This window comes from Odontesthes bonariensis, chromosome 5 (assembly GCF_027942865.1).
Source record: "Odontesthes bonariensis isolate fOdoBon6 chromosome 5, fOdoBon6.hap1, whole genome shotgun sequence".
Taxonomy (NCBI): Eukaryota; Metazoa; Chordata; class Actinopteri; order Atheriniformes; family Atherinopsidae; genus Odontesthes; species Odontesthes bonariensis.
The window spans coordinates 13,447,791-13,469,044 of NC_134510.1; the positions used below are offsets into that span (position 1 = coordinate 13,447,791).

At 43.0% G+C, this 21,254-nt stretch overlaps 2 non-coding genes across 2 annotated transcripts; both read right to left on the reverse strand.

The window, feature by feature from the left end:
• Nucleotides 1–3,811: 3,811 nt before the first annotated feature.
• On the reverse strand, nucleotides 3,812–3,885 carry trnat-agu (transfer RNA threonine (anticodon AGU)). Its single transcript has one exon. It is a non-coding gene; the product is annotated as a tRNA-Thr (tRNA).
• Nucleotides 3,886–10,506: 6,621 nt separating this feature from the next.
• On the reverse strand, nucleotides 10,507–10,580 carry trnat-agu (transfer RNA threonine (anticodon AGU)). Its single transcript has one exon. It is a non-coding gene; the product is annotated as a tRNA-Thr (tRNA).
• Between the last annotated feature and the right edge of the window lie 10,674 nt (nucleotides 10,581–21,254).

Below are 21,254 nucleotides of genomic sequence, written 5' to 3' on the forward strand. Positions count from 1 at the left end.
ACGTTTTATGGATCCTTTGAAGATGAGCTTTTGAATATCTTGAATTGTTCCCTTCAGACGGGTACTATCCCTGCTGCCCTTAAAACAGCAGTAGTGAGACCCCTTTTGAAGAAGAACAATTTGGATCCTAATGTTCTTAATAACTACAGACCAGTGTCCAACTTACCATTTTTAAGTAAAATTTTAGAAAAAACTTGATTTTATTCAGTTGAATGATTTTTTAAATCGCCGCTCTGTTTTTGAGAAATTTCAATCTGGATTTAGGACGAACCACAGTACAGAGACTGCGCTACTGAAAATTGTTAATGATCTTAGGTGTAACTTGGACTCACACAAGCTTACAGTCCTTGTGCTACTGGATCTAAGTCCTGCTTTTGATACAGTTGATCACCCGTTTCTTTTAAATAGACTAAGACACCTGGTCAGTGGCGATTCTAGAGTCTGTGGGGGCCCCAAGCAAAAAAATTGTGGTAATAAATTTAAGTAATAATCCTAAGGAGAGATATGAAAGAGATGCTTAATTGTTCTGCTTTATATAGCTTTCATTCTTCATTGCATCAACGCATTCACTTAACGCTAGCTGCTATTCAATTCTGTCTCTCCTTTAGTTTACAAAGTATTTTTCAATAACAGTCATTTACTGTTAATGTTATGCTTAAATCATTATCTGCTCCACTTACCACTGTCTTTCTTTCTATTAGCTTCTTCTTATTTTTTCTCATTCTTTTCACTGCCAGATGGATAGGTCCTCTTCATTTTCCATCAGCTTATTTTCCGATTCAACGTCACTAACTGTCATTTTCGAAACTGTGAAGTTATCCGGGCTGGATTTTGACTGGGTAAAGCCAATGTCAATCAATCAACATCGAATCCAATCAGAATTTTGATATGCAGTCGCGTAGCGCTCTATGATCCTTGATAGGTTATCTACGTTGGCACTTGATATTCGCCTGTTGCTATTTATCTACCGGGTGTAGCTGGCCATCCAATAATAATTGTGTTCATTTAAAGATTCTTTGTGACAAGTAAAGCTGTTCATGATATCGATTTCATAATTATGGTTTTTATTTTCCACTAGCCTTGAATTTCCGGCGAACGTTGCCAACAATCGCAAACACTCTGAGGGGCTAGTTCTCCGCGAACATAGCCTACAGTGGAACTTGACGTGAGTTTGACGAAGTCAACAATGCAATTATGGAATTATAGAATGGCATGTTAACTAGACAATCTTTGACTAAATCATTTAAATTTAACTGTTCAAAGAAAACATGTTCACCACGAACGTTCGCCACTGTTTGAGACAGTTTATAAAGTAACTAGACAATCTTTGATTGAATGCACCTCAGCTCTCGGGGGCCCCCTTGTGGCTCGGGGCTCCAAGCAGTTGCCCGCCTTGCCTGTTGACAAGGTGCGCCTCTGCACCTGGTTGCCTCTCTGGTACTGCACTCCAATGGTTTAGTTCGATCTCACAGATCGAAAATTCCTCGTGAGTTTTAACACATGCTCCTCAAGGATCCATGAAATTAAATGTGGTTTGCCCCAAGGCTCAATTCTAAGCCCCATACTTTTTAATTTGTACATGCTCCCACTCGGAAATGTCATCAGGAGGCATGGTATCAATTTCCACAGCTATGCGGATGACACACAGCTATACATATCCATGTCTCCTGATGACACAGGGCCAATTGATGCGCTTTTTAAATGTATTTAAGACATCAATTCCTGGATGGCAGAAAACTTCTTACAGCTCAACCAGGACAAGACTGAGGTTTTAATTATCGATCCGATGGCTCAGAGAGAGAAACTTTTGTCAAAACTGCAAACACTGTCTTTAAATCCTTCCAATCAGGTAAAGAATCTGGGTGTTATCTTTGACTCTGAGCTCAACTTTATTCCACATATTAAGCAGTTAACAAAAACAGGATTTTATCACTTAAAGAATATAGCCAGAGTCCGCCCCTTTCTCTCTCGTGCTAACACAGAGACACTAATGCATGCTTTTATTTCAAGTCGTATTGACTACTGTAACGCCCTGCTTTCTGGTCTTCCAAAAAGAAACATTTCAGGTTTACAACTTTTACAGAACTCAGCAGCATGTGTGCTGACGAAAACCAGAAAGTGGGCCTTTGTAGTTTTATGTTCTTGTTCCATATTCCCAGTGTTTCTTCGGTGGGGGCCGTCTGTGCTGGGGGCTGTGATCGACTCTGGCTGGGATGTCTATAGCCCCTTTCACACTGCGACCCGCTACCTTAGCGGGTCCAAATTGCACCTTCGACCCGCGTCGAGCAATATGAACGCTTGGCGTGTTGGTGACCCGTGTTGCCTGAAGCCGAGTTCAGGGGGCGTTGCCTAGTGGCAGAGCGTCACACGAAACACATAAAATGCTGGGCGTGTACAATGACGTAGGCACAAGCCATGCGTCGGAGGTAGGGTTAAATACACCTTGAGGACTCGTTTTTGCAATTGTATATGCAGTTCATGGAGATGTTATTTTACGGGGTGTGGATGGTTACAACGTGGGATGCCGCCGAAGAACATATGCGGAGAATACAAGAGCACTATAGTCCCCGAAATGTGGCGGTAAATAACGTCCTCTGCTTGGAGGCTGAGGAGCTCGCGGACCTCCTTGTCTCCCCAGTTGGCCATATTAAAAAATGTCTCCAACTTGATGTAGGCTAAAACAGAGTAAAACTTGTCCTCACCTGTCGCTGTTGTTCTGAATCAGCTGTCTATTCTGTCTTTTAAACTCCTCACGTCACACCACGCCCACGTCCGACCCGCGTCGATTGCGTTCACACCAAACTCCACTCGGCAAAAAGACTAGGGTCCGACGCGGGTCGAAAGGCGAGTCGAGTTGACGCGGCAGCCCGGGTCAGCAGTGTGAATGCAACAGCGGACACGCTAAATTCGCGGATTAAACGCGGGTTATTCGGCAGTGTGAAAGGGGCTTCTGACTCGTGGTGAACATTGGCTTAGCCAGGTGGGGGGGTCTGCGGCAGTGCTCCACTGCTGTGGGAGAAGAGGCAGGCTCTTTGACTAACTAAGCCACAGCACCTTTGAACCCTTCTTCACCAGTTTTTGCTGCTGACTGTTGTTCTCAGGTAAGCACTGTTCCTCTGGCAACCGCCAAAGCCAGACTCTTCCATCAGATTGCCAGAAAAAGAAGCGTGATTCGTCACTCCAGAAAACATATCTCCACTGCTCCAGAGTCCAGTGGCAGCGTGCTTTACACCACGACATCCGACGATTTGCATTGCACTTGGTGATGTATGGCTTGCATGCAGCTGCTCAGCCATGGAAACCCATTCCATGGAGCTCTCTTCACACTATTCTTGAGCTAATCTGAGGACACATGAAGTTTGGAAGTCTGTAGTGATTGACTCTGCAGAAAGTTGGCGACCTCTGCGCCTCAGCATCCGCTGACCCCGCGCTGTCATTTTACGGGGCCTACCTCTTTGTGGCTGAGTTGCTGTCGTTCCCAATCGCTCCCACTTTGTTAAAACAGCACTGACAGTAGACTGTGGAATATTTTGTATCGATGATATTTCACGACTAGACTTGTTGCACAGGTGGCATCCTATCATGGTACCACGCTGGAATTCACTGAGTTCCTCAGAGCGACCCATTCTTTCACAAATTTTTGAAAAAGCAGTCTGCATGCCTAGGTGCTTGAATTTCTACACCTGTGGCCATGGAACACCGGAATTAACTTATTTGGATGGTTGAGTGAATATGTTTGGCAATATAGTGTATATAGAACTTTATTGATCCCTCAGTAGGTTCCTTTTGGGAAATTAAGGAAAAAGCTCTAAGGCACTGCTGGGATTTTAACCCAGGACCCCCTGTGTACTAGACAGGCACTTTGACCAACTAAGCCACAGCACCTTTAAACCTGTCCTGAACAGCTTTTGCTGCTGACTGTTGTTCTCTCACTTGAGCAGGTGTTGCCTCATCAATGGCAGACTGTATGTTCAATATTGTTAAGATCGGTATTTTCACCTGACTCCACAACAGGGCTCACGCTCCTCATACTGATGAAGTCAAAAAAATGAGGGTGTGCTGCCTTCAGGCAGATATAAATAATTTGGGACCTTTATTCAATGTGAAATGCATGTGACAGGAAGATAGACTTTTATTTTGACGAATATGTCTTAGTTAGAAACAGGAAGTGGGGAGTTGCTAGTTAGTTGGAGCAAGGCAAGCTGTTAAGATGCTGTGGAAAGGCTCATGAACAAAAGCGATTTCATTTACCCCAGCAGAGGCATCACTTGTTGGTATTCCTTTGGTAATGTTATTAGACTAAGTTGTAATTTGTAACTTCATAGTTTATGTCGAATTTATGTTCTTAAAAAGAGTTATAAAAGTAAATGGTGGATGATAGATTAAAAAAAACGATTTCTGAAGATGCTAAAATGTTAGCTAAATAGCTAGTTATAGGTCAGTTTAGGCACTGCTATTTACAGTGAATGTGAAGGTCATTAGCTTAGCTTGTTTAGTTGATGTATGTTAACCTTCTTAGCTTGTATAGAAACGAAGTAGATCCTAATTATCAATGGCGGTTCTACACGGGGGCCTGGGGTAGCCCGTGCCCCCGTAGACATGTCCCTGGCCACCCCTGTGGCCACCCCGTGCTGACCAAATAAAAAAATAAATATGAATTTATTATGATTTTACACCCGAGCACCAAAAGTGGAACTAATGCGACGCGACGTTCTACAAGCGTAATAGGAGGGTTTCACTTGACGTCACTTCCGTATTTTCTAAGCGCGCAAACCTAAGTGGTGGGCAACTGAAGCTGGATCCCATTGAAAACACTGTGTTTTGTCTGCCACTTTTTGCCCAAAATACCTCAGTTTTGTGCCGTTTTTGGATGTAGCAATCAGTCTAACCGAGAGAAGGGAAAGGGTTACTATCGAGTACCTAAGGTAATCGCCCATAGAGGTGAGAAATGGAAAAAAATAATAAAACAACGCCGCAAAAAGTGGATAGCTAACCTACGTTTACAGACTGGAGGAGCCGAATCTGCAAATGCTCGTGTCTGCGGCGACCACTTCGTCAAAGGTATGTGCGAAATCTAACTGTTTAGTAGTAGTAGTGCAGTAAAGTATTATGTTGTTAAATGCCAATCAACAGTAATGTAATACGGGCTACGTTTGGGCTTTGTTTTGAAGGCTGTCCCAGCGCGTTGTTAGCTACTGAGTCAATGGACTGGGCTCCGACGGTCAAGCTGGGTTACCAAAACACAGAGCTAAGACACCGTCATCGGTGTTTCATGCGATCTCTGAGAGTGGTTGATCTAAACAAAACAAATTTGTCACGTCGTCACAATCTTCACGTTTCAGTAGTATCCACGAAGTGCTTAAGTGCTAACAGGGCACATTAGCTCCCAAGTTCTTGACAACAGAATCGCTCGCTCGCTCTCTCTCTGCCTTGTGCATTAGGCTAACAAAGACACAATGTTAGCATTTGGATATTTGGATCTCGGCATTTTATCAAAACATAAACATTTTTTATTGTTATTTGAGTGCCAACATTCACAGCTCGCATTCAACATTTTAAGTTCTGCTTTACTGCCCAGCCCTGCACTACACACTGCATTTTCCATTGGGATAATGCACCATAAACAACACAGAAAACAAACTTACCCTGGCGAACACCAAAACACAATAATTCTGTAGAAGTTTTACTCCGAGTTTGCTGATCCATCCGCTGTGATAATACTTGTATGCCTCCAAACTTTTGTGGGCCTTCATCTGTTGCTTGGTATAGTAAGAAGTCTTAATATTCGGCAAATCGTTCCGGTCTTGCGAAAAATCGGACACTTTCATTAAAGGAGAACTCCGGGGCATTGGAAGCGCAATCCCATCGCTAGAAGTTGTCAAATACTGACAGTAGGACACAGACTGGTGCAAATCGGCGCTCCCTGTGCGGCGATTGCGCTGTTTGCGCAGCCTGTCATGCTAGCCAAATACGTGGTGGCCAAGGGGCAAATTCTAAACCTTCCATGTAAAACAACAACTTGCACACTGCAGAAACGTCACACCACTTTATAAACCATCCGACAATAAAGTCACAAGCCTTACCATCAAAACCATATGCATGGTTCTCACATTACTGGCATGGGGACGTTACAAAACAACTTTATGAACAGCATGTCACTTACCTGTTGTTGGTATGCGCGCGCATGTGAAAGCCCAAAACAGTCAATGGACGATACTCCCATATACAAAGCAATTATCTTCTCTAGAAAAACTGCGTTCAAGTATTTAACGACAATACCATATACTGCTAGGTTAGCATTACTTCATGTTGTTTCATGCCCAGTAATATTGTTGTAATGTTTTAAATAGTTTATCATGGCTGTTCTAGAGAAGATAATTGCTTTAAGTATGGGTCTCGCCCAATGTATTTCCCTTCTAACGCCAAATACCTTTGCCGGCTCCAAACCACTACAATATTCACTCATCTCCATGTTGTTGCTATGCTGTATTCAAGCTTCCTGCCCACCAAGTTAAATTTGCGCGCTCCCGTGATGACGTAACTGAAACCCAGCTATAAAACTGGGGCACCCAAGCACTGTAGTCTGTCACGTTTTTGGCTCGTGGTGAATAACAGTGCAGCAAGTAGCCTACTATTGGGGAGAGGAGCGACGATTTCTCCTGTTGCAAGAGTCGGTAAGGTAAGCAAAACGATTTCATCTCAAGTGACTTGATGTTCTTGCACTTAACCGTGTTACTCTTGTTCTTCACACTGATAACGAAATCAAGTTTGTAAATGTCTGGTCTCGATATGTTTAGAAACTAAATCATATTTTAGCAAACACATCAAAACAGAAGCTAATATCCAAACGTCAGTAGCCTATCCTTGCTGTCTGCACAATCTGCCCGTGTTAAGTAGGGAAGGATGGTTAGGCAACGAAATGTAATGCATGCCCCAACGGGTTTTTCTTCTAATTCTAGTTATCATGAAACAAGGACGGGACATAGCGTCCTTTTTTGCCCCAGTAAACAAAAGAGTGAGAGAAACAAATCAAGGTGTTGAGAGCTGAGGAGCAGGAAGACGGAGAGCCAGAGGAGTCGGTGGAGGTTGGAGTGAGAGCATGTGATGAAACTGAGGGCTCTGACACAGAGAGGGAAATTCCAGAGGGTGAGGAGCATGAGGAAGAGGGTGAGGAGCATGAGGAAGAGGGTGAGGAGCATGAAGAAGAGGGTGAGGAGCATGAGGAAGAGGGTGAGGAGCATGAGGAAGAGGGTGAGGAGCATGAGGAAGAGGGTGAGGAGCATGAAGAAGAGGGTGAGGAGCATGAAAACATACAGGGACAGAGAGAAGAACAGCCAGAGGGACAGCAAGTGCATCCATGTGGATCAAGTACTGCACCATCAGATTTGTGATTAAGAAGGTTCTTACTATTTGCATAGCAGTGCAATTACAATTTCATTGTAGGTATTCTGCTGCAAATTATTTTTTGTGTCAATATGGCTCTAACGTTTCTTTTTTTTTTAAGTAAATACTTGGCCTACATTTTGAAATATATGCAGATATGCATGCATAAGCAGGGCTCTCAAGTTTTCAAGTTTGCTTGGAGTGAGATTAGGGCGGGGCAGGGGCCGGGCCGTGTGCGCGGGGGGGGGGGGCTCTTCCACCTCCAGCTCGTCTACAACCTCTGCACGTGTGCTTGCCGCTGAAAGCTATTTCAGACCTCATCCGGCAACAAGAAATTCTATTTTGTGATTTGCTGATGGGTTTCTAAATCAAGACAGCTGTACCAGAGCTGGGTTCTGAGCTGTACGAGCGCACAGTAACCTGCCATTGACTCGTTTATAGTATCGACCATTAGAATTTCTGTGCGACGAAGTTGATCATTTCTCAGCGTGAGAAATGGCATGTGTGGCGTGTGAGCGTGTGAACTTGTTGAAATGCGTGTGTCTCACGCTCATTGCGTGAGACTTGAGAGCCCTGTGCATAAGTAAAGACATGTTGTGGTTGTGCCTTATGTGTACTGTACATCTTCCTACAGATATCAGCAAGTCCAAGAATGATGTACCAGTACAGCCCAAATTGAATATGTTCCCCACCACGTTGATGGGGGACAGAAGGCGGAGCTTCAGGCCAATCTGGTATACTCTTCATCCATGGCTTGAGTATTCTGTCATGATGGACTGTACATACTGCTATGCATGTAGACATTTTAGCACACCAAATGCCCCAGACACTGTTTTTGTTTCATCACCTGGTTTTAGAAACTGGAAAAAAGCAACTATGAGAGATGCAGGGTTTTCAGTACATGCAAAATCTGATCGACACAAGTGTGCAATGATAGCTTGGCGGGATTATCAGAGAGCTATTAAAACGGATGCAACACTAGCAAATCTCCTTGACAAAGAACACACAAAACAAGTACAAGAAAATTGGGCATACATTAAAACAGTTGGGGAAGTGCTGTTACTTACCGCTACACAAAACATAGCACAAAGAGGACATGATGAATCTGATGCCTCCAATAACAAAGGAAACTTCAGGGAAATTCTTAGCACAGTTGCTAACCACGATCCACTTGTTAAGAGAAGATTGAATTCCATCCATAATGCAAAGTACACTAGCAAGATCATCCAGAATGAGGTTTTGGGTTGTTTGGCAGAAATGGTTAGGTCTGAAATCATTGAAGAAGTGAAGAACAGTGAAGTTTTTAGTATTATGGCTGATGAAACAAAGGATATTTCCAAAAAAGAGCAGATTTCTTTCACACTCAGGTACTATTATAATGGGGCCATTAAGGAGAGTTTTCTCCATTTTGAATCTGCAGAGAGGTTAGATGCAGCAGGGCTCACTGGACAAATAGTGCACTTGCTAGAACGTTATGGCCTGAACTACAAAAATAACCTCATAGGCCAAGCGTACGATGGCGCTGCTGTTATGAGCGGTAAGCATTCAGGGGTTCAGGCAAGGATCAGAGAACAGGCTAAATTTGCCTTCTACATCCATTGCAGTGCACATTGTCTGAATTTAGTGCTAGTTGATGTAGTCAAAAGTGTCCCAGAAACAGAGGAGTTTTTTTCTTTGTTACAGAGTCTTTATATTTTTACCTCTGCCTCAAGTGTACATCCAAAATGGCTGTCTCTCCAAAGAGAAATGTTTGACAGAACAAGAGAGCTGCAACGTTTAAGTGACACACGTTGGGCATGCCGATATCTAGCTCTACGTACTATTTTGGACACCCTACCTGCCCTTAAACGACTACTGCAAGAAATTGCTCTTGAACGCCATGGTGATAAAACTGTTGAGGCCAGAGGTCTTCTGGCTCAAATTGACCTGGAATGTGCGTCTGGTTACTCTACGTAACTTGTTTGGGGAGACAAAGCTACTGTCTGACATGTTACAGTCACAAACTGTTGACCTGTCAAGAGCTGTTGACTTAGTAAATGCTTTAGTCCAGACATTGAAAGACCACAGGCAGGAGTCATTCTTTGATAAGTTGTGGGATGAAGCATTGAATGTTTGTGAGCAGTGTGATTCTGCAACGACGTCAGTGGGGAAACGTCAGAGAAGTCTGAGCTCTAGACTCAGTGGCTACTGCACACTAAGCACTGTTGGTCAGAGGGAGGTAGAACGTGACAAAGATATGTTTCGCACGTCATTTTTCTATCCTGTAATTGACAGCATATTCAATGAGTTGGACAGGCGTTTCTCCAATACCAACTGTGAGCTCATGAGAAGCTTACAGTCTCTCAGCCCCCAGAGTGATTCCTTTTTAAAGGAGAGCAATGTTTTTTTCATTTGGCCGTTTGTACAATGCAGATATTGATGATTTAGGGCATGAGCTCCATCAATTCAAGAGAGTTTTGGACAGAAAGGTACAGAGTTGTGAAGTTAAAAGGCCATGCAGTACAGTTGAGCTGATTTGTTTTATGGAGCCATACAGGGAGGTTTTCTTTGAGCTCTTCAGACTGTGCAAGATTGCTGTAACCCTTCCTGTAAGCTCAGCCTCTTGCGAACGCAGTTTCTCCACACTGAAACTGATAAAAACCTTCCTGCGGTCCACCACTACTGATGAGAGACTCAGTGATCTTGGTGTCCTGAGCATAGAGTCCAGAAGGGCCAAGGCTCTGGATCAAAAATGGTCTAGAACCACCACTGCTAATTATATTCATTGTTGTTTTATTTTTAGTTTCACTTTCCTGACTTTGTGATTGAGGATTCTACATGTGAAGGATTTCAATAAAACTTTTCATCACGGATAAAGGAAAGTTTAACTTACTGTCTAGCCTGGTTCCTACACCATAGTGAGGACAGTACAGAGGGTGTCCAGGAGTGTATGGTTCTGGGAAATTGGCAATAGATAATTTAAACTGTGTTGGTTGGGGGTCTTTGAGGATCCCCACAAATGTTTTCACATCTTGTCACATTTGGTATCTGCCTTAGACTCCTTGTGGAGCTCTTTAGATAGACAGTTAGAACTTTTTTGAACTCTCAGGTGGTTCCCTATGTGAAATCAAGGAAGAAGCTTTCAGGTATTGCTGGGATTTGAACCCAGGATCTCCTGTTTACTAGACAGTCACTTTGACCAACTAAGCCACAGTGCCTTTGAAACCTTGCTGATCAGTTTTTGCTGCTGGCTGTTGTTCTCTCACTTGAGCAGGCGTTGCCTCATCAATGGCAGACTGCATGTTCTTCCAGCAATGGATTTGGCATCTCTCACTAAGTGACACTGCAAATTTGACTGGGGACTTATCAAAGAATGGAAACCTTTCAACTTTTCAATCTTTCATAATGTGCCTGTTCAATAATGAACTTTTCTGTCCTTTCTGGTTGAACAAAAACACTTTTATTCTGTCATTTTAACTACATTATTTTTCTCATTCTCATTAACTTTCTTTTTAAAAATCCATCATGAAGGACATGATTAACCTGCAAAAGATAAATGGCAGATCGTTTTCTAAATATTTTCATTTGTATATAGCACAACTTCAAATAAGCACGATGGAAATAATGTAATGATAAAGGCTCTTAAAACACCTGAAGACTAATTGATCATTTGATATCAAATCATTTCAGCATTTGCTGATTAACAAAGCGATCGATACATTAAAGCTGTATCTGTGTTATTGCAGTCTTAACTCATACTGTATGTTTAGCAATACCTGAAATCCCAGTTGACCTGTGTGATTGCACAATACTACAACCATACTGTCAATAAAAAAGAGGATGAATAGTCTATATGTGTTGAAGGTTATGCTTTACAACAGGACTCTTCAAATCTCTGTTTAATCTACCACGTCAGAAGTTTCCCAATGAAAGGTATAAACTTAAAGAAGGAATCAGCAGAGATACTTTAATTCATGATCATTTTTTACCATGATTTCCCTTTAAATGATAATATGATCTCTTACTTTGGCTTACAGGACAGTATATTTCATAAAGCAGTATTTTTTATAACATTTGTGCGGTTTAAATCTGTAAAACATGTTCTGCAGCTGATACTAAACAACATGTTTTTTTTGTTTGTTTTTTCCTTGTCCTGTCCAGCATTATGGCAGCAGAATTGTAATCTGAATACCATTTATGCTAAACACATTTGCTATGTCAAGGGAAGCTTTATGAATGTAAAGCTCCCCTTGACGCCCATCAACTCCTCATTTTTATTTATTTATTTTTGTTACAATATTTAACATGATATGATAATAGTGCCGAACCGGACCGGGGGACAGAGAGAGAGGGAAAGCGAAGAAGAGAAAAAAAGAACAGAAACATGAAGAGACAAACATAAAAAACAATGAAAAATCCGACAACCAGCTGCTACACCTGTAAAAACAAAACTGAAGACGATTCACGGCTTTTGTGGGGAATCCAACCTTAGAAGCACCAGGAGCACCTGTAAGCAGACAAGCAGAGAACAAACACACAAACAAAAAAACACAAGCAGCAACAATCTCATATAATACACAGGTGACCTAAAACCACAGGACAGCACAACAACTGCTTAGTGAGCATAGTGAGCATGCTACTGGGCTAATGAATGTGTGAGTGTGTGTGTGAGTGTGTGTGTGTGCGCGTGTGTGTGTGTGTGTGTGTGTGCGTGTGTGTGTGTGTGTGTGTGTGTGTGTGTGTGTGTGTGTGTGTGTGTGTGTGTGTGTGCATGAACATGCAATACACATAGATGGTCCCACATAATAACCATGCTTAAATATCAGTGTATAGTGTCACAATCCCCCCCCCCCCAGCAATCAGAAGCAGGCCGAGAGGGCCCCCAGACCCAGGCCACCAACAGCCCCCAAGGAGCACAGAACCCCGGAAGCCCACCATAGGGACAACCACGCATCCCCCCAGAAGACAGCAGAGGAAGCTCCCGGACAGAGTCCCCACAAGCATCGGGCAGAGCCCCCCCGGCGACCAGAGGCGGCAGCCTACCAGCCCCGCCAGGCCCCCACCACCCAGACATGGGCCGCTCGCCGGAACCGGCCCCTGCGAGCCCGAGCGCCACCAAAACCCCCCGTCAGGGGCCCCGCCCAACACCCGAGAGGGCCAGGCGCCCCAGACAGCCAACCGCAGTGGGCCAGCGCCTGCCCCAGTGCCCCTGGGCAAGCGCCCCGGGCAAGACGTGCCCACAGGTGGATGAGGCCGCGAGCAGCGGGGAGAAGCAATGCCCCCCCCAATCAGGAACAGCACAAGCAGGCCAGAGGACAGCAGGACCCAGACCCAGACCCAGTCACCCCCATAAATCGTATAAGAGAAAAAATAAAATAAAATAAAATAATAATAATAATAATAATAATAAAATAAATAAATAAATAAATACATACATACATACATAAAGAAAAAAAAAAAAAAACACATCCACAAACACTCGCACGGCACATGCATCCATCCCCCACCTCTGCTGGAGTGTGGCAAAGCGGGCACATCCAGGGGCCAGCAGCCCCCCAGCCACCACAGACCCCGAACCAGCAGGACAACTCCTCCTCCTGGCCCCAGGCAGCAACCAGGCAACAGGGGTGCGGAAAGACCCCTCCCCTCTCCCCTCTGGCTCTTTGATATTTTCTAATAGTGAGCATTTAAAATTGAGGGGCAAGCAACCTTGTGGAACTGGGAGCGTGGCCCTCCGGGCAGCCTACATACCCAAAGAGCCCCGCCCACCAGATACCACTCAGTGCTATCGCCCCCCAAAACCTAACGTGTGTGTGCGTGTGTCTCATGATTAGTAATGTCTAAGGTGTAATTAAAACAAGGGCGGGGGGCTGCAGAGTGCAGCAAAGGGGACCACCTACGTGGACCCATCCGCTGCCCCCCACAGAACATACCCGCCCTCAAACCCTATGTGTGTGAATGTGTGCTGTGTACAGGAGCCAGAAGGGAGAGGGGTATGGGGATCTAGAAGACCGGGGGGGAGAGGCTCCCCCGGAGAGGGCAGCCAAGGAATGGCTGCAACAGGCACCCCTGTTTCCTGGGATCCGCCACAGAGCAGGAGGGCTCGATGTTCACCAGGTCCAGGGCCCGCAGCGTATTCGGGGAGCCACTTGGCAACCCGAAGGCACCCACCCGCCCCACCCAAGACGGCCCCTACAAATAAAGAAAAGAACAAAACAAAACAAACAAAACAGAACACAACAAACAAACACAAAACTAAACAACATGTTTAATATAGAAAATCAAATGAACAGCCAGTTCTCTGAGAGTTTTGAAACGTTTCTTACAGTGGCATTCCATAATAAGTCAACCAGCGAAAATTATTCAAAGCATTTCAGGACTTTCATTTTTTCTTTTTTTCTTTTTTAATATATAAGATAGAGAAATATTAAATATTGGTGCTAAGATAGAATTATCCATCAAGTTACAGCATGGTGTAACTACAAACTAGAAATGCATTATGCCCTTATTCTGAATTTCTGTCTGAATTCTCAGAGTTTTTATCCCAGTTAGTGCTGAGTACAGATAAAGTCATTGTAGTGGGTGACTTTAATATTCATGTAGATGTTGAAAATGACAGCCTGAATATGAACTTTAATTCTATATTGGACTCTATTGGATTTTCTCAGAGTGTTCACGGACCGACTCACTGCCTTAATCACACCCTTGATCTTGTGCTGACTTATGGCATTGAGAGTGAACAGTTAACAGTGTTCCCTCATAACCCTGTCTTATCTGACCATTTTCTGATAACCTTTGAGTTTACATTACTTGACTATACAGTTTCTGAGAAGAAATTTACGTATAGAAGGTGTCTATCAGAGGATGCTGTAACCAGATTTAAAGAATTAATTCCATCATCCTTTTCTTCACTGCCATGTGCAGATATGACAGAGGACGACTACCTAAACTTTACTCCAGCAGCACTTGACTCTCTTGTTGACAGCACTATAGTTTCAATGCGTACAGCACTGGACAATGTTGCCCCTCTGAAAAGGAAGGTAATCAGTCAGAAGAGGTTGGCTCCTTGGTATAATTCACAGCTGCGTGCTTTAAGGCAGACTGCAAGAAAGCTGGAGAGACAGTGGCGTTCCTCTAATTTAGAAGAGTCAGTTAGTCTGGAAAGATAGTTTAACAATGTATAAGAAAGCCCTTCGTAAAGCTAGAACTGCTTATTATTCATCATTGATAGAAGAGAATAAGAATAATCCCAGGTTTCTTTTCAGCACTGTAGCCAGTCTGACTAAGAGTCCGAGCTCTGCTGAGCCAGTTATTCCTTTAACTCTCAGCAGTGATGATTTCATGAGCTTCTTTATTAATAAAATTGTTTCTATCAGAGAGAAGATTGATGGAGTCCTTCCCACTATTATCAGTGATGTATCATCAAGTACAGCAGCTTTAGAAGTATCTTTAGAACCTGATTTGTATTTAGACGGCTTCTGCCCAGTTGATCTCTCTGAACTAACAACAGCAATAGTCTCTTCTAAACCATCAACTTGTGTTTTAGACCCAATCCCAGCCAGACTGTTCAAGGAGGTTTTCCCATTAATTGACACTTCCATATTGGATTTGATCAATCTGTCTTTGTTGACAGGATATGTACCTCAGACTTATAAGGTTGCTGTAATTAAACCTTTACTTAAAAAACCTACTCTTGATTCAGAAGTGTTGGCTCATTATAGACCTATATCCAATCTCCCTTTTATGTCTAAAGTTCTTAAAAAAATAGTTGCAGCTCAGCTTTGTGATCACTTACACAGAAATAATCTGTTTGAAGAGTTTCAGTCAGGATTCAGAGTGCATCATAGCACAGAAACTGCACTGCTGAAAGTTACCAATGATCTCCTCTTAGCCTCTGATAGCGGACTTGTGTCTGTGCTTGTCCTGTTGGATCTCAGTGCTGCATTTGATACGGTCGATCACAGTATCTTATTACACAGACTTGAACATGTTATTGGGATTAAAGGAACTGCATTAGGCTGGTTTAAGTCATATTTATCTGATAGATTTCAGTTTGTTCTTGTAAATGAAGAATCTTCCTCACACACCAGAGTAAGTCATGGAGTTCCCCAGGGTTCTGTGCTTGGACCGATTCTTTTCACTTTATACATGCTTCCATTAGGTAACATTATTAGACAGCATGGCATAAATTTCCATTGCTATGCTGATGATACTCAGCTGTACTTCTCTATAAAACCAGATGAACCCAATAGGTTGGTCAGACTACTAGCATGTCTTAAAGACATAAAGACCTGGATGACTCAGAACTGTCTGCTTCTAAATTCAGACAAAACTGAAGTCGTTATCTTTGGACCTGAGCGTTTCAGGGAGAAATTGTCTAGCTATATAGTTACTCTAGATGGTATTTCCTTGGCTTCTAGTTCTACAGTGAGGAACCTTGGAGTTATTTTTGACCAGAACTTATCATTTGACTCGCATATAAAACAGGTTTCTAGGACTGCCTTCTTTCATCTTCGTAATATTGTTAAAATCAGGAACATCTTGTCTCAGAGTGATGCAGAAAAACTAATTCATGCATTTGTTACTTCAAGATTGGACTACTGTAATTCTTTATTATTGGGCTGTCCCACATATTCTCTGAAAAGCCTTCAGTTGATCCAAAATGCTGCAGCCAGAGTTTTGATGAGAACTAACAGGAGAGATCATATTTCTCCAGTTTTAGCTTCTCTTCATTGGCTCCCTGTTAAATTCAGAATAGAATTTAAGATTCTTCTCCTTACATATAAAGCTCTTAATGACCGAGCTCCATCATATCTTAAAGATCTCATTGTAAGATATTTTCCTAACAGAGCACTTCGTTCCCAAACTGCAGGTTTACTTGAGGTTCCCAGAGTTTCTAAAAGTAGAATGGGAGGCAGAGCCTTCAGTTATCAGGCCCCTCTCTTGTGGAATAAGCTGCCAGTAAATGTCCGGGAAGCAGACACCCTTTCCACTTTTAAGACCAGGCTTAAAACTTTCCTTTTTTATAAAGCTTATAGTTAGGTCTGTTGAATCTGATAGTGTGTCTGCTAGTGTGTCTTGTTCTGCCTCCACCTCTGGCACCCTCTATACTTTCATTACCCCCTACCCGAACCAGGGTTTGAATCCCATTCCCGCTTATCTTACCTCTTTTATTTCTCCCCCTACCCGAACCAGGGTTTGCATCCCCACCCCGCTGTGACTGGTGTGCAGTTGGTGAGAGGCTGAGGTAGCTTGTGGCTGTAAAAAGATGGTTGTTGTGGTGTGAGGAGCAGATCTATATAGGGAGTATAGGGAATTACTCTCTGAGTCTGGTCCTTTATTTTATTATTTATTTTTTCGTTAGCACAAGTTTCTTGTGTTTACCTTGAATAGGGATGGCTCAGGTAATCCTGAAACATCCCATAGTTAAGCTGCTATAGGCCTAGACTGCTGGGGGCCTCATCTGTCACACCTTTCCTCACTTTACTCTCTTTATGTATATGTGATATTATTGTAGTCATTAACTCGTGTTTCCCTGTTCCAACAGATATCCTTTGAATGGTGTTACAGTGCCACCGCCGCTGCGGCCCTCCCCCCCTTTCTGTCTTCTCAAACCCCAGCTGGTCGAGGCGGATGGCCACCCTTCCTGAGTCTGGTTCTGCCAGAGGTTTCTTCCTGTTAAAAGGGAGTCGTTTTTCTCATCAGTCACCTCAGGCACGCTCAGGCCGGGAGATTTGACCGAAATACAAAAAGTTTTCAGTGCAATCTGTTGGTTTTCTTAGCTAGGAAATTGTTTTTGAATTGGCTCTATATGAACGAATTGGATTATTTTATGAATTATGATTATTATTAATTAATTGAATTCCAATTGGCTTGAATTGGACTTACTATCTAAGTGCCTTGAGATGACATTTGTTGTATTTGGCGCTATATAAATAAAAATGAATTGAATTGAATTGAATAAACAGGAAAAATATGCCAATTTTTCTTTTTACTAAACGAACACTAAATAATCTTTTCGATGTAGGAAATCTCGTCACACAGCAAGATGATGTGTTTTTCTCATATTTGTAACTGAACTAAGAAATGTATAAAGTGTTTCAGACATCAAGTCCTCCAACTGAAATGATCATATGAGTTGTTTGTTCATACCTTTCAATAAGAAATATAACAATGTCCCTTAACGTATCGTCCTTACAAATGGTAGAAGTGTATCCTCATCAGAGCAGATGTTATTATTGTTCAAATGAGCCAATAAAGTCCTCACAAGGGAAAGGAGGGAGGGTGGATGGAGCAGTCGAGCACCGTGCTTTCAAACATGATCTTTTGTGTGATCAAAGACTGAGACCAACATACGTTCCATTAATAACACGACAACAGTTTAATGAAGCACTTTTATCACTTGCTGCTTGAGTTTAGGATATAACATGACTTGGTTATGATGAGGAAACGACTACTTCCACGCTTTTTTTGTTAGTAAGATTGAACTTTTTTGAGCAAACACTCTGTAGCATCTGCAGATATTTAGCAGAGTTGGGATGATTCACTCAGAACATGAATTGCAATGTGCATAAATCCACTCACATCCTCAGATATTTACAACCACAACAACAATTCTAATAAACAAAGGGCTTTATTAAAACTTTTTCAACAAATAAAAGTCTTGTGATTGTTGAAGGAGCTCCAGGCTGATGCAGGACTCCTCAGAAATCGCAGCAGACACCACAACCACTCATGCCGCAGCAGTTACAGCAAAATTTGCATTTAGCAGCAGCGAGGCGCTTCTGTCTGATTCCATACGGCATCTGTGTGGGACAAGAAGAAGGTTTTCATCACAGTGTGATCAGTCACTCTCCTTCTCCTCTTTATGAAACAACAGAGCACCAGGACTCTTCACAGTAACAACCCATTCATTCACATTATAGATGATATTTCAATTCATTCATTGGGTTAACTAAAGATGCCTTCCAAAATTCCACTGGCATCTCCTGATTTCCAGCAACTGGACTGTCCTCGGCCATCTCCTCCACCCTATCATGCACCTGTTAAAGAACGTGTCAGATTCAGGAATAAAGTCTTGACATGTTGAAAACATTTTCATTGCACTGAAAGGGTTTAAATCGAGCTCTTACTTCAGAGCTCGGAGCAGCAGAGCTCTCCTGAATACAGATAAATGTGAGCACGACGGCCACTGCAACTGCAACGCTGAATGTCTTCATCTTAGGAGGGTTTAAGATCCTGAAAAAAGCAGATTTCTTCTGATCTTGATGACTTTTGGGAGCTCCTTCGACTGATGCTGTCTGATAGTAGAATGTGAGAAATGTGCTGGTATTTATACTAACTTGGACAGCTGTTGCCTCATCACTGTCAGCAAATACTGAATTCACTGGGAAAATCTCTCTGTGTAATGCTGGGAGTGTGAGTGGGAAATTTCAAAAGAATGGAGAATTCAGAGTCCTTGGATGTGTTTTTTCATCTCAATGCCAGTCAAATCATTAACTTGTTCTTTCCTCATGGTTTAGAAAGAACATGGTGCAGTGGCAGACCCTGTCAGCTGCTGAATATGCACAGTGTTCTCTCAAAGTGATCAAAGATATTTCCCAAATCAGAGCACAGTTTCTTGTCTTTTTAAGCTATATGGATGGTATTTTTGAGGTGATGAAGGCCTGGTAATGCTGTATGCAGTTTTAATTGACTTTACATTTTTATTGTTAATGTAGGGATATCAAACACTTTCAAACAATGGTGGTGCTACCACCATGTGATGCAGAGTTGAAGATCTCAGTTGTTTATATATCTTAGAAAGACCAGGGGCCTGTGGTAAAAAGTAGGATGACTGTATTAAACAAGATTCTAAATGTTGTTACTGTTGACATTATACTGACAAAATTGAATTGAATCAAATTATTACATTACATTACATCACATTCCGGTCATTTTGCAGACGCTTTTATCCAAAGCGACTTACAATAAGTGCGTTCTACATCGCTAGGCAAAAGAACTTCAGGTCACAAGAAATCACTAGTGGATTTTTTTCCAAAACCAAACAGCTAAGAGCATAACTAGTGCTAGAGTAAGTGCGATAAGTCAGGTACCTAGACACATGGGAAGACAATTTAGAAAACAAAGACAATTTAGGAAACAAATAAGTGCGTAAGGAACTAGGACGAAGCAGGTGATGTCCTAAGAGGGCGGATCAGGGTAGTACTGTTTCCTGAAGAGATGGGTTTTCAGCCTGTGGCGAAAGATGGGCAGCGACTCAGCTGTCCTGACATCAGTCGGGAGATCGTTCCAGAACAGAGAAAAGCCGTGACCGTGTCGATCGTGCGCAGGGACCACTGAGTGGGGGAGCAGCCAGGCGCCTGGAGGCCGCAGAGCGAAGTGGTCGGGCGGGGGTGTAGGGCTTGACCATAGCCTGGAAGTATGAAGGAGCTGTTCCTTCCACTGCCCTGTAGGCTAGCACCAGAGTCTTAAACTGGATGCGATGGATGCCTCCACTTGGGTGTCAGAAGGGGGAAAAGACAGAATCAGCTGGGTGTCGTCTGCATAGCAGTGGTAGGAAAAGTTATGGGAGTGGATAACAGAACCAAGAGATGATGTGTAGAGGGAGAAAAGAAGAGGACCCAAGACCGAACCTTGGGGAACCCCAGTGGTGAGCCTACGTGGCTTCGACACAGACCCTCTCAGTGTAACCTGGTAGGAGCGATCTGTCAGGTAGGATGAGAACATGGAGAGTGCAGAGCCAGAAACACCCATTCCCTCCAGGGTAGAGAAAAGGATGTGGTGGTTCACTGTGTCAAATGCGGCAGACAGGTCCAGGAGAATCAAGACAGAGGAGAGAGAGTTAGCTCGAGCAGTTTGGAGTGACTCAGTTACTGCAAGGAGGGCCGTGTCAGTTGAGTGGCCCACCTTGAACCCGGACTGGTAGGGATCCAAGAGGTTGTTTTGGTGGAGGTATGAGGACAGTTGTTTAAAGACAGCACGTTCAAGAGTTTTTGGACAGAACGGGTAGAAGGGATACCGGTCTGTAATTCTTGATCTCTGAACGGTCAAGAGCTGGTTTCTTTAGAAGAGGAGTGACTCTGGCACTCTTGAAAGCAGAAGGAAAAGAGCCTGATGTCAAAGATGTGTTATTGAGGTGGGTCAGGTAAGGAAGAAGAAGATCAGGTGCAGCAGAATGAAGGAGAGGGGAAGGGACTGGGTCAAGGGAACATGTGGTGGGGCGGCTAGATGTCACAAGGTGAAGGACCTCATTTGCAGAGATTGGATATGAAGAAGTAAGAAGATCATTGGACGACAATACCACCCTTTTTAAACCCTTTTTTTATCTATCCATTTAAACATTTACACATTTTGCTTGAGTTTTGTTTCTGGACCCTGTATTGTGAGTATTTATACAAATAGAAATGCCATTTATCTTTTGTTTGTTAATCATGTCCTTAATAATGGATTTTTTAAAAGAAAGCTAATGAGAATGAGAAACAAATGTAGTTAAAATGACAGAATAAAAGTGTTTTCTGTTCAAGCAGGAAGGACAGAAAAGTTCATCATTGAACAGGCACATTATGAAAGATTGAAAAGTTGAAAGGTTTCCATTCTTTTATAAGTCCCCAGTCACATTTGCAGTGTCAGTTAGTGAGAGATGCCAAATCCATTGCTGGAAGAACATGCAGTCTGCCATTGATGAGGCAACACGTACTCAAGTGAGAGATCAACAGTCAGCAGCAAAAGCTGTTCAGGAAGGGTTCAAAGGTGCTGTTGCTTAGTTGGTCAAAGTGCCTGTCTAGTAAACAGGAGATCCTGGGTTCAAATCCAAGGAGTGCCTGGGAGCTTTTTCCATAATTTCCCAGAGGAAATCACCCGAGGGATCAATAAAGTTATAACTGTCTATC